We start from the raw sequence: 16,569 nt of genomic DNA on the forward strand, positions 1-16,569 counted from the left end.
CTATTTTTAACAAATGAATTATTGACTTAAACTGGCACAATTAATCACAATATAATGGGATCAAGGGATGTTAGGGACTCATTCATCATAGCTGATGATGAGGACTGACTCTTCCGAGAAATGAAACTCTTTAATCACTCCAGGATTAACAGTTACATGCTTTCAAATTTCAATCATAGGAAACTGGCAGCATGGAAAGAGAAGGAGATATTGCTGGAGGAAAGAATCTACCATGTCCTGAGGGGAGCAGGTGCCGTTTGTTGATTGCAGTTAGCAGTCCAACTCTTGCTTCTATTCTTCAGCGATGATGGAAACATGATTCATTAGACCTGCAGTGTGTGGTGATAGTCTGAGAGCAGAGAAGGCAATTAAAATTCTTAAGACCTCTTCCAATAAAAATTTGAGGGACTCTTACTGGTTGTTGGACTTCTTTGAGCTATATCTTCAAGATGAACATGGCCTAGTCTTCAAAATGAAGTTCTCATGAAGACAAAAGGTCCACATATTTTCAGACAATTAGAAAGCAGTGTTCCTTTTATGTAGCCTTAACATTTGTTTTCAACCTTGAGAAGCCATTCCTATTGTAGTAATTTAAAAAAGGTATGTAATAAAATGTGAAAGACAAGTTGGGCTCTGGAGGTTCATGCCTGTAATCCTAACTGCTCAGGAGGCTGAGATCTGAGGATCACTGTTTGAAGCCTGCCAGAGCAGGAAAATATGTGAGACTTTTATTTTTAATTAACCACCAAAGCTGAAAGTAGAGCTGTGGATCAAGTAGTAGAAAGCTAGCTGTAAGCAAAAGAAGCTCAAGGATAGTGCCCAGACCCTGAGTTAAAGGCCCAGTACTGCCATGCACACACACACACACACACACACACACACACACACACACACACACACACACACACACACACAAACAAGCAAGTCAGAGGGATGTGTTAAATCTGCTAATTGAATGAATGTGTCCTTTTCTGTCTTTAGAAACTACTCTAAGTACAATGTGACTCTAGCTCTCCAAGAGTTTAAAACATACTGAGCAGACAGACAAGACGGTGATACTGCATTGGGAAAAAAAGCAAAAAGACAAGGCACGAAGGATTATAATTTTCTTTTTATCCTAATCAAATGTCTATACATAGAAAATATGAAATGACACCAAAGAGCTAAGCAATCTTCCCTTCTCTGCACGGTTTGAATGCTCCAAAGCTCATGTGGCATTTGTTTGTCTTTGTAAAAGTATTGTTGGAGGTGATTTTTGAGAGAGGACCAAGTCATAGGACCTCCCCTGGAGGGTGGGATCAATGCTCAAGTCAAAGAGCAAGACTGCCCCTACCTTGTTTTCCTTTGCTATCTTGTCCTCTGCATTCTACTATGAGAGGATGAAGGGAAAACACAATCACCAGATCCAAACATTTGGATCTTGGATTTCTCAGACTTTAGAGCTGTGAGTTGATACATTTCTATTGGTGGTAAATGACCCATTCTGTGCTATGTTTTTACAGAAACACAAAATAGGCCAAGACAATGACCATACTTTTCATTCCAAAGTCAATTTAGGTTTATAAGTATTTTTCCTTGCATGTTTCCATGAGATTTATACTTATTTCCCCTCATGTTTTCATGTGTGTGTGCGTGTGTGTGTGTGTGTGTGTGTGTGTGTGTGTGTGTGTGTGTGTGCACGTGCGCGCGTGTTTATATCACTGGGAATTCAACTCTAAATTCATGGACTTATGCCTGCTAGGCAACTACTTTACCACTTGAGCCATGCACTAGCCCTTTTATTTTTTAATATTTTTCAGATACAGATTCAGGTCTTCTTTTTGCTAAGGCAGACTTGTACAGAGATCTTCCTGTGCTAATCTTCTGGGTAGTTGAGATTCCAGTAGTGTGCCAACACTCATAGCTCCTCTTCATAATTATTATTATTTTTTTTTACTTAGCATGTTTTCACAATAAAAAAATTAAAAAAATAAAATTAGCCTGACCTAAAAAAATAAAAAAATTATTTTATTGTAAAGATGCTATACAGAAGGGTTACAGTTAAATGTGTAAGGTAATGAGTACATTTTTTGTTGAGCATTGTTACCCCTCCTTTGTTGTCCTCCCACTATCCCTTCCTCTTCAAAATGCTGAAAGCATCTTTTTCCTTTCTCAAAAGTAACTTTGTAGCCGGGCACTAGTGGCTCATGCCTTTAATCCTAGCTACTCAGGAGGCTGAGATCTGAGGATTGCTGTTCAAAGCCAGCCCAGGCAGGAAAGTCCATGAGACTCTTATCTCCAATAAATCACTCAGGAAACAAGAAGTGGCGCTGTGGCTCAAGTGGTAGAGTGCTAACCTTGAGGGAAAGCACCCAGGCCCAGAGTTCAAGCCCCACGACTGACAAAAAAGAAAAGAAAAGTGACTGTTTGCATAATATAGTTTTGGTCAACTTAACTTTCTTCTTTTTTAACTACCAAATATATAAATAATTTACACCTCTAATTTACTTTCTTTAGTTTATCATTGTTATGTACTACTTACTGTGTCTTTCCAGTAACTGCCACAGTTCATATCTGCTCTATTGGTCTTCTCTTTCTTCTCAATGTAGCTAAGAATTACTTAGGTCAGGTGCCAATAGCTACACTCCTGCCTACTTGGGTGGTAGATATATTTTTACTTTACACATTTGCTTAAATATCAGCAAATATCAGTTCTGATTCAAAGTGGCATTTGGCTTAGGATCTGTTACAAACTCTTACTAATGTAATTCTTGCTAAGATACTGACCAACATATAAAAGAAGGCTAAAACTTCATATCACCATGTAAACTTGATGCTGATGGATAATGTAATGGCAAATAGCTTCATGTAAGCCACTGCTAAAGTATAGATGATTCTGGAATGAAGATTTATGTCCAGCTAAAGAACCATGACTAGAGGAAGGAAAGAAAAATAGAGTGAGTAGAAAAGTTTACACAGGTGAACAATACTGGCAGAATCAAGACAATCATTCCTCCCATATAGGATGTGAATGTGTGTGTGTGTGTGTGTGTGTGTGTGTGTGTGTATCTAAATTATATGTAAATATATTTCTATATGGTTATAGGTGCTTTTTTAAAAATACATTTTGACAGTACTGGAGCTTGAACTCAGGGCCTACATTTGCTAGGCAGGCATTTGACAACTTGAATCATGCCTCCAGCCCTTTTTAGTTTTCATTGCTGTTGTTGGTTAGTTGATTTGCTTTTTGATTTTTTTTTTTTCAGATCAGATTTATGGTTTTCCGAGGGCTAGTTCAGACTATGAAGAGCTTACCTACCCTCCCACCAGCTAAGATCACATACAAGGAACATTGTACCCAGCTTGCTGGTGGAAATGGAGTGTCACTAACTTTGCTCAGGCTGACCTTGAGCCATTCATCCTCTTAACTAAATGTGAGCCATTGTGCTCAGTTATTTGTACGTATTTATATGTATGCCTGTATATCATTTATACTATATATATAACATCTATATCTATGTAGACATTAAGTATAGTTTAATTTGTTTTTCTATCTTCAGTTTTACTGCCTAACACAAATGTACTAATCACTGTTAACCTTTTGCCTCCTTATTTCTCCTTGACCTTGTATTATACCAGCATCAGTTACGTGAACAAAATGATGTGGGACTGTGACGATTTGGCTGTTCTCTTCCTGGAAAGAGGGACTTCCTGAGTTTTTTATATTAGATACTAATTTCATATAAAATGTGACTTTTCTGTCATCTTTATTTAGAAGTTAGCATAGTTCAAAGGTGGGTGTATATGGGTAGATGCCATTTTGTCCTGTCAAACAGCACTGGATTATTTTGTCATCAATTTAGCTAACACTTCCTAGAACTCCCTTCTAAGTATATGGTGGTTGAAAAGTGGTTCATGCATGAGATTTGGCAGTTAGAAAGCTCTGCGACAACTTCAGGAAAGCCAAAGAGTTCCAGCTTGCCTTTGGATTCTGCAATTCTGTATCTAGCTTCTCTTCCCAACTGACTCCCTGCTAGACTCTTGCCCATGGACCTAAAAGATTGTTTCATGGATTGCTTCACTTGATGACTTCCCTTTGATGACTGGTCATACTAAGCTTCTCACAGTGACTCATCATATCTTTGAAATGTTGTTTTCAGGTCTGTATTTTCCAGCATCCCTCACAATTGTGCAATGTCTGACAGTTACAAGAAATCCTTTAGTCACAACCCATAGAGAAGAAACAAATAGAATTACAGTGGCACTGGAAGACTAACACACACACTTCTACATCTTTCAATAGAAAAAGTAAACAGGTTATGAAAGCCCTAAATAATGTAATTAATAAGGCTATATATATAAATGTGTATGTATTGATTTTGGTATTCTACAGAGAATATCTTTTATTTTCATCATCAATAAAACACTTATGAAATATTGATCTACATTATGTCCCAAAGATAAACTTAAAAAATAATTATAGAAACCAAAAACTGGATCAATGGATAAGCCTTGAGTATTTGTAATAGATGTCACAGCTTACAACGTGAGCTAGAGAAGATACCGAAGATAGAAACGAGTTTGACAATAGGAATTGTGTAATGAATGGCCTGACCTAGGCACTGTGCTGAGTGCTGAGCCTTGTGGAGATCTGTGCTTACTGTCTAATACTTGGGCATGGTGAAGGCATTCTATCAGGTTATAGCAAGCAGTAGCCTGGAACCCAAATTGAGCATTGTATAACCCAGGGAGTGTGCTGGGAGGGGAGAATGATCTTCATTAGAGAATGACTGAAGGAAGACAGTTTACATGTGAAGAAACTTTTTTTTTTCATGTGAAGAAACTTTATCCTAAGAAACCAAAAAACATTTGAATTGAATCCAGTTGAAAGTGGGAACTACTGAGGGGTTTAAAGATGTTTTAAGAAGACTATTTCTGGGGCTGGTAGGATAGGTTGGGGTGGAGGGATACGATGGAATGTGATGTTCCACCTGAGAGAAATAGAAAGTCTAAATTAAGCCACAATGAAGGTAGAAAAAGATTTATCTGTAGGCACTATTTCCAAGCTCAAGGGACACACTCAAGATAGGGAGGGAAAAGAAAGAGTCAGAAGTCTACCAATTTAAAACCTGGATGGCAGGTAGAAGGGTGTTAGTATTGACAGAAATAGGTTATATAGTGTTTTACAATTTCTAAAACACTATTTCAAACTTTGAAGGAAGGAGGGAAGATAGCGCCTACATACCATGAGTCCGACAATATTTTTCTGGAGGTAATAATTGGGTTAATTCTGCCTTCGGAACTAAATTAAAGAGCGGTACTGACAAGCCTTAGAAATTGGAGACAAATAGAAAACTTGTAGTAGGGCTTCTATCATATCTGGGCAGCCAGGTATGTATTTTCCTGCATAAGAAGAAATAATTTGGCTAAGAATTCAGCTACAGTGATCACATCAAACTTTCCAATCCTATCACCCACCAAAGAGTCTGACCCGTGGAAGACTGTGGGCTGGCCCTGGAAGACATCTCATCTCCTAAGATTTTCCTTTGTCTCAGTCAGGTTTCTAAGGCTGCATTGAGAAGTTGACTGGGGACAATTCTTAATCATGCCATAAAGTATCAGGAATAGTCCCCAGAAAATTTTTTGACTACCTCCCTATGCTTAAGAGAAAATCTCCATTAGAAAGACAAATCAGGCTCACACTTGTAACCCTAGCTACTCAGGAGGCTGAGATCTGACTATTGCAGTTCAAAAGCCAGCCCAGGAAAGAAAAGTGTCATGAGGTGAGACACTACCAGAAAACTGGAAATGGCACTGTGGCTCAAAGTGTTAGAGTGCTAGCCTTGAGCATGAAGAGCTCAGTCACAGTGCCCAGGTTCTGAGTTCAAACCCTATGACTGACAAATGAAAATAATAAAAGACAAGTTAGCAATACCTATGGGCCTTTGATCATATAAAGTAATATTTATTGAAATGAGCTACAGGAAATGGAAAAAGATTTTTCTTTATTGCTGTTTTATTTTCTTTTTGTCTTCTTTATTATTATTATTTGGAACATAAAGGGTAGCACAGACATAAAGGGACACAGGGTGAACAAATGTAGCAGTGGTACTCACTAAACTTTGTTGAAAATTAACTATACAACTTGTGGATTGGAGGGGAGAAAAACTGGAAAAGAATGAGGAAAGGGTGATATTGTCCAAAAAGAAATATACTCATTACCCATAAGTGTAACCCCTCTGTACATCACCTTTATACTAACACTAAAGATAAAATTTTAAAAACAATAACAAAGAAAAACCTCTTTGTCCATACCTTGGGGTTCATTTTACTTAGCATCATGTTATATGGTCATATACACAGAGCTTTTGAGCTTTTCTGCTCATCTGATAAAGTTATCCTAGATGTATACTAATTATTGCAGATTAAGGGAAACCATGGGACCTATATTTCTTTGGGTCTGACTTACTTGACTTAATATTATTTTTTCCAAGTCTTTCCATTGACTAACAAATGGGGTGGTGTTATTCTTTCTGATGGAAGCATAGAATTTCATTGTGAATATATACCACATTTTCTTGATCCATTCATCTACTGAGGGGCATCAGGGTTGGTTCCATATCTTAACTATGGTGAATAATTCTGCAATAAACATAATTGTACTGGAAGCTTTAGTATGGCCTTGTTTGTGATCATTTGGGTAAATGCCTAGAAGTGGGATTGCTGGGTCATAGGAGAGCTCTATATGGAGTCTTTTGAGGAACCTCTCTAATGTTTCTAGAGTGGTCGAACAAGTTTTAGTGTACTATGTGATTTTTTTGTTTTTGTATCTTCTTCCCCCTATGGTATATCCCCTGTTGTCATTGTACTTGATTTTGGTAGCCTGCATCTTGTATATACATTTATCTAATTTGGGGATGGGAAGGGGAATAACAAAATGCTGAAATAAGGACACAGGATGACCTGTTGGAACAATGATATTCACAAGACACTATGTTGGAAATGAACTTTCCAACTTCTGGGGTGTGCGGGTTGTGAGAAAGATGAGGGAGGGAAAGGATAGTAGGAGAACAACAAAGGAAGGGGTAAAAATGCTCAACCAGAAATGTACTTATTACCATACTCATGTAACTGTAACCCCTCTGTACAGAATCTTTACAATAAATAGTTTTTTAAAAAAAGAATAAAAATTTACAAAAAGTCAAGTCACTGGAACATTTTCTCTAGCTTAGCACTTCCAAAATCCCCCAAAGCTGGAGAATCCTATGCTGGTAAATTCAAACAAGTGAAAATTTCTCTTTTCTTTCTGAGGATTGTGTGTGTGTGTGTGTGTGTGCGCGCGCGCGCGCACACGCCGATACAATATACAAACCCTGTGCTAGAAACCATGACAACTCAGAACAAAATCATAAACAACCTATTTGAAAATTCACAAGTGGTGAAAAAAAAACAGCACAGAACATTCTGTAGTTTAACAAAAAACCATTACATAGAATCAGAGCATGAGTCAATAAAACTCAAAACACTGACATATAGAAGGAAATTTTGTAATGTTTCTAATGGCCCTGTTCCAGAGTAGTTAAATAGACATGGTACTTGCAAACTTTTAGCATCATCAGAGAGAGATAATATTATGAAATCACAGAAGTTAAAAATGCACATATAAAAATCTAAAATTTCAGTGGAGCAGTGAGCAAATGGATACTGCTGACATACTTAACCAATGAAATTGAGGGGAGACCCTAGAAAATCTCCCAGAAATTAAGGGAGAAACAATACATGGAGGCAATGGGAAAACTCTAAAATTATCTGACACAGGAAATCCAAAATATTCATAGCCCAGAGGTATAAGGCAAATAGCAAAATGCTAGAACTTTTTTGAGAGATTCACAGAGTACTAAGAGCAATGATTACAAATAAGTCTAGTATTCAAGAGCAAGTCTAATACCTACTTACTTCAAGAGACACATCTTACCCACAGAAACAAACATATTTTGAAAGTGAAAGGCTGGAATTAAATCTATCAAGTAAATGGCTCCCATAAGCAGGTCTGTGTTGCAATCCTAGTATCAGGTAAAATAGACTTCAATTTAAAATTACTGAGAAGAAACAAAAAAGGGACATTATATACTAATAAAGGGATCTCTCCTACAGGAGGATATAACAATTCTAAATATCTATACACCAAATACCAGGGTACCCAACTTCATCAAACAAACATTATTCCTAAGAATACATGTAGATCCAAACATATTGATTGTTGGTGACTAAAGTCACCACTGTCACTTCTGGGTAGATCAACCTGGCAAAAACTCAACAGAGAACCCTCAGAACCAAACAATTGAATAGACCAACTAGAGTTAACAGACACTTACCAAATATTTCACCCAGCAGTATCAGAATATACATTCTTCTTGACAGCACATGGAACATTCTCCAAAATAGATCATATTTTAGGTCACAAAGCAAGTCTCTGCAAATTCAGAAATATTGAACTTTCAGACCACAACAGAATGAAAGTAGAGCTCAACACCAAAAGCCACCATAGAAAATGAAAATTCTGTAACTTATAGAGACTAAATGACACATTGTTGAATTACCAGTGGATCATTGAAGAGACTGGAATGGAAATTCAAATGCTTATAGTATTTAACAAAAATGATCACATAGAATACCAGCTCCTCTGGGACACAGCAAAGGCAGGACTCAGAGGAAATTTTATAGCTCTGAGTGCCTATATCAACAAATCAGAGAAATCTCAAACCAACAATTTAATGATGTACTATTTACTAGAGTCAAGGTGTCCTGGAGTCCACCTTGAAAATACTAACACATAAAAAGTATACAGGGGTCCCAATTACTTAGAATGTATATATGTATTGACATTACTGGACTTGAACTCAAGTCCTCATTCTTTGGCTTTTTTTTTTAAATGAAAGCTCACACTCTATCACTTCAGTCACAACTTTATTTCTGATTTTTTGCTCATTAGTTGGAGACAAGAGTCTCATGGACTTTCCTGCCCAAGCTAACTGCATATTTGAAGAACTGTGATCCCTGAACTCAGCCTCCTGAGTAGCTAGAATTACAAGCGTGAGCCATCAATGCCTGACCCAGTTACTTAGGTTTGAAGTCAGTTAGCCGGTTCAAAGCAATTCCAGGAAAAATTCTAAAAATATTTTCTTTAACTTGATGAAGTATACAAAAAGTTCACCTCACAGACTTTTGAAATAAATACTCATATTATAGAGATGTGTATTTCTAAATTTTAAAAGATTTCATAAGGATGCTATAATTAGACAGAGATGCTAATAGAATGGAAGGTCTCTGGAACAAACCATAGTGTATAGACACTTAAAAGTGTAAGGAGAGATTCTTTTGGGATAAATAGCACTGCAACAGTGGAGTAGCTATTGGAGAAAATAGCTTGGTATCTGCCCATATGATTTATCAACTATAAGAATGGAGTGCTAAATGCAGGGCACTTGCCTAATATGTGCAAGGCCTTGGGCTTCATCTCCATTATTGCAAAAATAATAAATAAAATAATAAGACTAAAACCACTAATGACTCAGAGGAAAATGCAGGCAGGTATCCATCTGATGTTATATAATAAAGCAAAATAAGAAATTAAAAGAATATATTACAGGATTTTAAAATACAAAATCTCATCATGTTCATAAAAAAACCCTATAAACAAATTTAAAGGTTTATTGTAAATTGGGGGAATATTTCTACCAGCCAGATAACAAAGCTATGATTGTATAAATACAAACATACATGTATAAAATTATAACTGGATTTGAGAAATCTAGAAGACAAATACACTTGTTATATGAAAATGTATAAGAAAAAAATAAACAGCCATTCTAACATAGGAAGAAATGTTATGGTCAATAAATACATGAAAATAGGTTAGAGCTTTATGTTAGTGGATGCTCTAATAAATGATCACATTATTTAAAATAACAGACATCTATTCTCTCATATTTGTGGAATTTATGTTTGAAATTAGTTTCATTGGGCCAACCTAATGCAGGGTTTATACTAGAATCCCTTTCATCTCCTTCTTCTTCTTGTAGTTGTCAACATCCCTTAGTTAGTGGCCATATCTCTATAGTCAGTGCCTCAGTTACCATATTAACTTCTCTTCTTTGTGTCTAACCTACCTCTGCCTCATGCTCATGGCCCCTGTGTTTGCATTTTAGACTTAACCAGATAACCCAAGATAATCCCTTTATCTCCAAATTGGAAACAATTCCATCTGTAAAACCTATTTTCCAAATAAGTTGGCATTTATGTGTTTCAGGGATTAGAATGTGATACTTTGAGGGGTCATTTGTAGGCTAACACATGTAAGTAGTAATCAAATATATTTTAAACAATTAGTGTTATTTGCATTTACTGAGAGGTTAGAGACAATTATGCTCATAAGTGATCGGTTGTAGTAAAACAGGGCAATTTGGCAACATACATCAAACTATTTAAAGTTGTTCATGCTTTTCCACTGCTTAGATGTTTTTCAGATGGAAATAAAGGAAGCTGTAAGCACGTCTGATCACTAGAACATTGTTACAACACTATTTATAATAATTAAGTACTATAAGTGCAAGAACTTTTGTAAAGGTACATTGTGACAAGCTGGGGTTGGGGGCGTGGTTCAGTTGATAGAGTACCAGTACCAGCCAATGACCAAAAGCATCAGGTACAGAAATTGAGTCTCAGTTGCAGACCAAAAAAGAAAAAGAAAGAAAATCGTGCCTTGAACAGAATTGAATGATACTACTAAGTGATGAAAACAAAACACTAAGCTAGCAAGGCAGGAAAAGGAACTGATTTTGACCTCATTCAATAGATTTGAAAACAAACACATGCAGACATTCAGACACGAGAAGACAATGTTCTTCATAATATTAGAGTAAATACCTCTAGGTTGTGAGATTGGAAGTGATGTTTATTACCCTCTAAAAGTTTTTTGAGTTTTCTCCTGTTTTTGTAATGAAACTTGTTTTGCTTTCTTTTCATTCACTGATCCCTGTTTTGTTTTTAGAAACATAACTACCAAGTCTCTTGAACAAAGGAGAACAAGGTGAGTGTGAATTATTTATTTCTTTTTTTAAATTATTATTTTAAGTAGGTGTACAAAGGAGTTGCCATTCAACAAAGTTGTTTATGAACACATATATTTTTGAGCCATGTTACCCCTTTCGACGTTCACACGCATCCCTCCCCTTACCCAAACTGTCTCTCACTCTTCTTAATTTCGTAGAAAATACATTGGATTCTTGTCTGCTTAAAAGTGGACAGAACATACTGGTGGCTAGTGTTTATGCTAAGATGATAATTTGACACATGAATGTAGCTTTGGGGGTATTAGTGATAGGGTAGGGCAAGGTTAGCCACCACTATATCTGGCATAGTGTTTGGTGAACTCTTGAGAAACCTTTGTAGCTTTCTGCATCATGGGCCATGAACCTACCATTTGTTCTTATGCTCCCTAATTTTCAGAAGCCAGATATTCCTCTACTTTCCTTTACCTGCGTGTGTTTTTATACACTGGCTCTCTGACTTGCAATAATTCATTCCTAAGATTAATTATTAAACTATAAAGAGCTATATTTCATATTGAATGAAGCATTTAAAATGATTATTATGATTATATTTTCATTTTTTAGCATGTCCAATGATTAAAACCTTTCTGAGGTGTCTGCATATAACTAATGGGCACTAAAACGCACCCAGATCATCAGGCAGATATCTGTTCTCTCAGCCTAAAGAGATATATGCTCATGCATACAAACCAGCTTCAAACCCTGTGCTTCAAAAAAGAGCATAACATGAGCTATGATTCCCAAGGAGAGTTCATCATAGGAACTTGAACTGCTAGCTCTGAGGGAGAGCTAGCTTGGCCTCCAGAAGTGTAATTTTTCTTTCTGTCTCGAGTGGAATGAGCACTAATGACATAGTGGCATTTTCATTAATTGTAGAGCTGAATGCTGGGGTCTGGGGAAGGGGGTTAAGGAGAATATAGAAGGTAATATAGAGTTAGAGTTGTAGTTGAATGCCTGGGCTCTTCCTCTTGGACAGTGGCCTGAGGAGGTGATATAGGTAATTTCTACAGTATTCTTAGTACTCTAATGGGACTGGAAACAACGGATGAAATCGTAACTATCATAGCTAAAAAGAGAATGGGGCTGGAGCTAACGGGGCTATATGGACAGGGACAGATGCCTGGAAAATAACCATGACTCATGCAAGTTATTGGATGGTCATCTACCTATAGAACACAAAGGTTCGGATGTCTGCTCCTCATGCCTTAGCATTGCTCAATCACCTAGAACTTGGGTGCTGCCCAGTGCAGTGGGATATATGGGAGGGCTAAAGGGAGGCTCAAACTCTTTAAGCTAATTCTGTGTACTGGATCAATTCTTGTTTTACTAGGTGTCTATCTATTGGGTTAATTTCCCGCTGGAGAAGGTGGTGGGGATTGGGCCTGGGAAGAGTGGAAAAGGCAGTGGTTTGTTCACAGCATTGTTTCCTGTGTGTCATTGTTAGGACATTGAGAAGAGGGACAGGAACCACAGGTGTGGCCACTGATACTGTGGAACAGGGTCCGAACTATGAATCTGGAATTGAGTCTGGCCACTGATACTGTGGAACAGGGTCCGAACTATGAATCTGGAATTGAGTCTGGTATTGAGTAGCTCAAGAGGGATCTAGTAGCCAGCTCCTATTTATTGACATGTCAGAAAGTTAGAATGGAGCGTAGAGGCCTTGGTTTGCTGAGGAGAGGAAGGCCAAGGACTCAAATATCAAGTTGGTCATGTTTCCATTAACTGATTCCACAGAATAGGTTCATGAAACATACGCAGCTTACATTATGGTATCTGGCACATGTAGGCCTTGGCTAGAATTATTCTCCTGTGTTCAGAATTTAAGCCCGTGCAAATCGACATGGAAGGGAAGAGTGGGAATGCCAGAATAACAAGAGGGAAAAGTCTTTATTGCATTTCTTCTGGGTCAGATGAGCTCTGTACTCACCAGCAGAAGACCAAAAGGCTCTCCTGGTCCCCAGAGGGAAGCTGAGCAGGAAATAAATAGGTTGGGATTCTGCTCTGGAATTGGAGAAAAGTAGCTCTTCAACTTTATGTTATTTTTCTGGTAGCTCCCTAGAGCAAGATGCTTAAGAAGGGGAGGGAGGCCACGGAGGCCTTTCTGGTTCTAAGAAAATGAGGTCATTTGAGCAAGAAATAGAGCAGACCAGTCATTTAATAGCAGGACCCAGAAACTTATAAATGATTTCTCATTAGGGCAAAACAACAATTTATGGCCAAACTCAAAACTGGGTCCTTTGAAGTTAAAAGGAGTTAAATTTGATTAATGGCTATGAGCATGTTAGTCAGTTTTACTGATGAGCAGTGTAAAAAAAATACTGTGTAATTACATTTAGACAGGGCAAGAATACCCACTAAGTGAGGAAACTTGATCTGGCAACATAAAACATTGACTGGATACCATGATTTAATATTTACATAATTATTTGGATACCATATACAATTAAATAATCATTCAGTTACTTGATGTTTCCTTTCCATCTATCTATTTTTTTTACATGATCAATGAATGTTTGTGCTGAATAGTTAATACATACCATCAAACATGCTAACTAGGTCCCTTCTGAATTTTCACTGTCAAGGGAAAGAGGCAATAGAGAAGATCTAACGTTTAATTAATTATCTGTCATTGATCAGATGAAGTTTGCACTTAATAATTTCCATTGTACAAATGAAGGCATGAAAGCACAGTGAGGGGAAGTAATTTTCACAGAGAGACAGCTGTAATAGCTTGGTATGCGGTCCTTGGTCTGCAGGAGATGAGCTAATGTGGTGGGCATGTTGAAAGAGAGCTCTCCAAGGTCTAGTGGAAGTACTGGAATTCAGAGGGCTCAAGACTCAGAAGACAGGGTAGTTAGGTAGCTAGGATTAAGTAGATGGGAGATCAGGGAGGGGTATGGGATTCAGAGGCCTGGAGACAGTGGTCTAGGTCATACAGGATATGGTAGGCCATTGTACAGAGTTGGATAAACTTATCTTCTGAATGAAGCAGAGAGTTTTGAACAAAAGATCATCATGTTATAACTTTGAAGTGTAATTATTGTGTAATTAATTTATTAATTTTATTTATTATTTATGTATCATTTTTAATTTTAACACAGGTGTACTGATGGTAGGCTATGAACAACCAAGATGGAAGCTGAGAGACCACTCAGGAGAGGTTATTCCTGAACACATAAGAGGAGGAGATGGTGGTAGCCTGCTGAGGAGGAGAGCATTGGGGACGTGAAAGGTGGTCAGGTGAAGGACAGATCAGAGACATGGGGTTTTCTAAAAGAGTCCTAGTAACTAGCCAGAGCACACTTGGAAGATATTGTGTCTATATAAAACTTTTGTACTCTTTTGCAAAGAGAGGAAAGTCCTTTATGACAAGGCCCTCTAATACGTCCAGCCTCTCAGCTTTGCCATCCCAGTTCACCATGCTCTATTGAAGTGGCCGCAGAGCAGGACCCAGTGTCTGCTCTCAGCCTCATGCCGTTGCGTTTGCTCTTCCCTCCTCTTAACACTATATCACTTAGCAGATTCCAGCTTAAAATGTCCTCTTCCTTTCTTACCTTCTCTTCATCCTCAAATCTGTCTGGAAGCTTCTGGCTGGCCTTCAGTTTAACCCCGTTTCCATCACCCCATTAGGCTATACTATTTGGTGTGCTGTAGTTGATATTCTTCCTCTAAGTCATTTTGTTTCCTGAAGGCTTGAGAGTGAGAGGTCTTCAAAGCGTCCATACAGCTTTACTAGAAAGTCCATTGGATCTATGCGTGTTCCTACATTTGTTCACAGGGAGTGCAATTTTGTAAAGTGACTCCAATTGGACAATCACATATATGCTTTTATGAGATACTTGCACACAACATACCACCCACCAGCAAGTTCTTTGAACCCTGGAACAGGAGCTAGGAGAAGCATGCCCCCTTGCATAAAGATGGGGCACCTGCTGCTTGGGACTCCAGAGCCGTATGGGAAGCTTTCGTTGAAATTAAATGAAATATTATCTGTTGATATTTTTTGCTGTAAAACCTTTCCATCTGCGACATATGAAAGGTGTGGGGGGGCACTGACTGGTCTCTGCATTCCAGAAATGGTTTTGGATTAATGAATACTTGATGAGATTCATAGTGTGACACAAGGTGCACCTGTACCATGACGCCGGGAGGTTTCATTAGGAAGTAACACCTCTGCTTCTGATCTAAGTATTGGCTTGACACCGAGCTTCTGGTGTTATTTGTATGATATCATGACTTTTCAAAATTAAAACAAAAGCAACACTTGGATCAATGATATCCATTAGACAATAAGGCTCATGAAATATATTGGTAGCCATACTGCCATTGGCCAGCTGTCATTTCTGAACAGATGCTTTGTTGCAATTAAGAGTAATTAATTATGAGGGAAATTTTAATATTTTCTGACTTAACATGTAGGAATAATGGAATGAAAGATATTTGATGCAGGATCCACTTATTCCCAAGAATGAGAAATAAAAATTGTTATGTGCCCATTCTATCTAGGCTACCACTGAGACTCTTCACAATTTTATCTAATTTAATTCTGTCAACAGCTTTCCAAGGTATTTTATAAGAACAAAATACCAAATGAGAAGTTTTCAGCTGAAATCATTTAGCTATTTAGGAAAATGAACACTTTTAAAACAAAGTAGTATGCTGTACAGGGGGGGGTTACAGTTACATGAGTAAGGTAATGAGTACATTTATTGTAAAACATTGTTACCCCCTCATTTTTTCTCCTACTATTCCTTCCCTCCTTCACTTTACCTACTCTTGCCCCCTGCAAAACAATAAAATAAAATTTAAAAAATAAAGTATTGTCAAATTACAGAATTCTTTTTACTACATATTGTTGCCCTCCTGTTTCAGTCATTTCTTGTAATGATTACTTTTATTTCATAAATACATACACTATGAGTAAGCTTCTTTGTGATCATTATAGATATGTTTTGAATAAAGTCACATCACCTCTCCTGTGACCTAGACATTCATGAGTCACATACATTGCCTTGGAGAAATTATGAAGCTCTGTATTGTACTTTCTGAGTCCTCCAGTCTAGAAGGTAACTAGTATGCCACCTCCTCTTTGAACTTTTAGCTTATACTGCTTATTTGGTGCCTTCTTAGTCAATCCCTTCCCCAAGTCCTAGAAGGTTTTTTTGGGGGGGTTGGTGTGGGGCTTGAACTCTGGGCCTAGGCACTGTCCCTTAGCACTTCAGCTCAAGGCTATCACTCTACCACTTCAGCCACAGTGCCAGTTCTGGTTTATTGGTGGTTTATTGGAGATAAGAGTCTCAGGGACTTCGCTGCCCAGACTGGCTTTGAACTGCGATCCTCAGATCTCAGCCTCCCGAGTAGCTAGGATTACAGGTATGAGCTACTAGTACCCAGCTTAGGAGTAAATTTTTCTGCTTAAATTCTGAGCTTCTAGAGCTATGTTGATATTCTGAAATAAAAGAGAAAAATCTAATAG

General features: G+C 37.7%; 1 long non-coding RNA gene across 1 annotated transcript in view; it reads left to right on the forward strand.

Annotated features, from left to right (window-relative positions):
* The window catches only part of LOC138823010 (uncharacterized), a 42,598-nt gene extending 26,724 nt beyond the window's left edge, over positions 1 to 15,874 (forward strand). Inside the window, exons 3-4 of the long non-coding RNA XR_011370711.1 lie at positions 11,030 to 11,068; positions 14,195 to 15,874. This is a non-coding gene — a long non-coding RNA (uncharacterized lncRNA). The remainder of the gene's footprint in view (positions 1 to 11,029; positions 11,069 to 14,194) is intronic.
* Positions 15,875 to 16,569: the final 695 nt, after the last annotated feature.

This window comes from Dipodomys merriami, unplaced genomic scaffold (genome assembly GCF_024711535.1).
Source record: "Dipodomys merriami isolate MVZ:Mamm:240054 unplaced genomic scaffold, mDipMer1.0.p SCAF_12, whole genome shotgun sequence".
NCBI lineage: Eukaryota > Metazoa > Chordata > Mammalia > Rodentia > Heteromyidae > Dipodomys > Dipodomys merriami.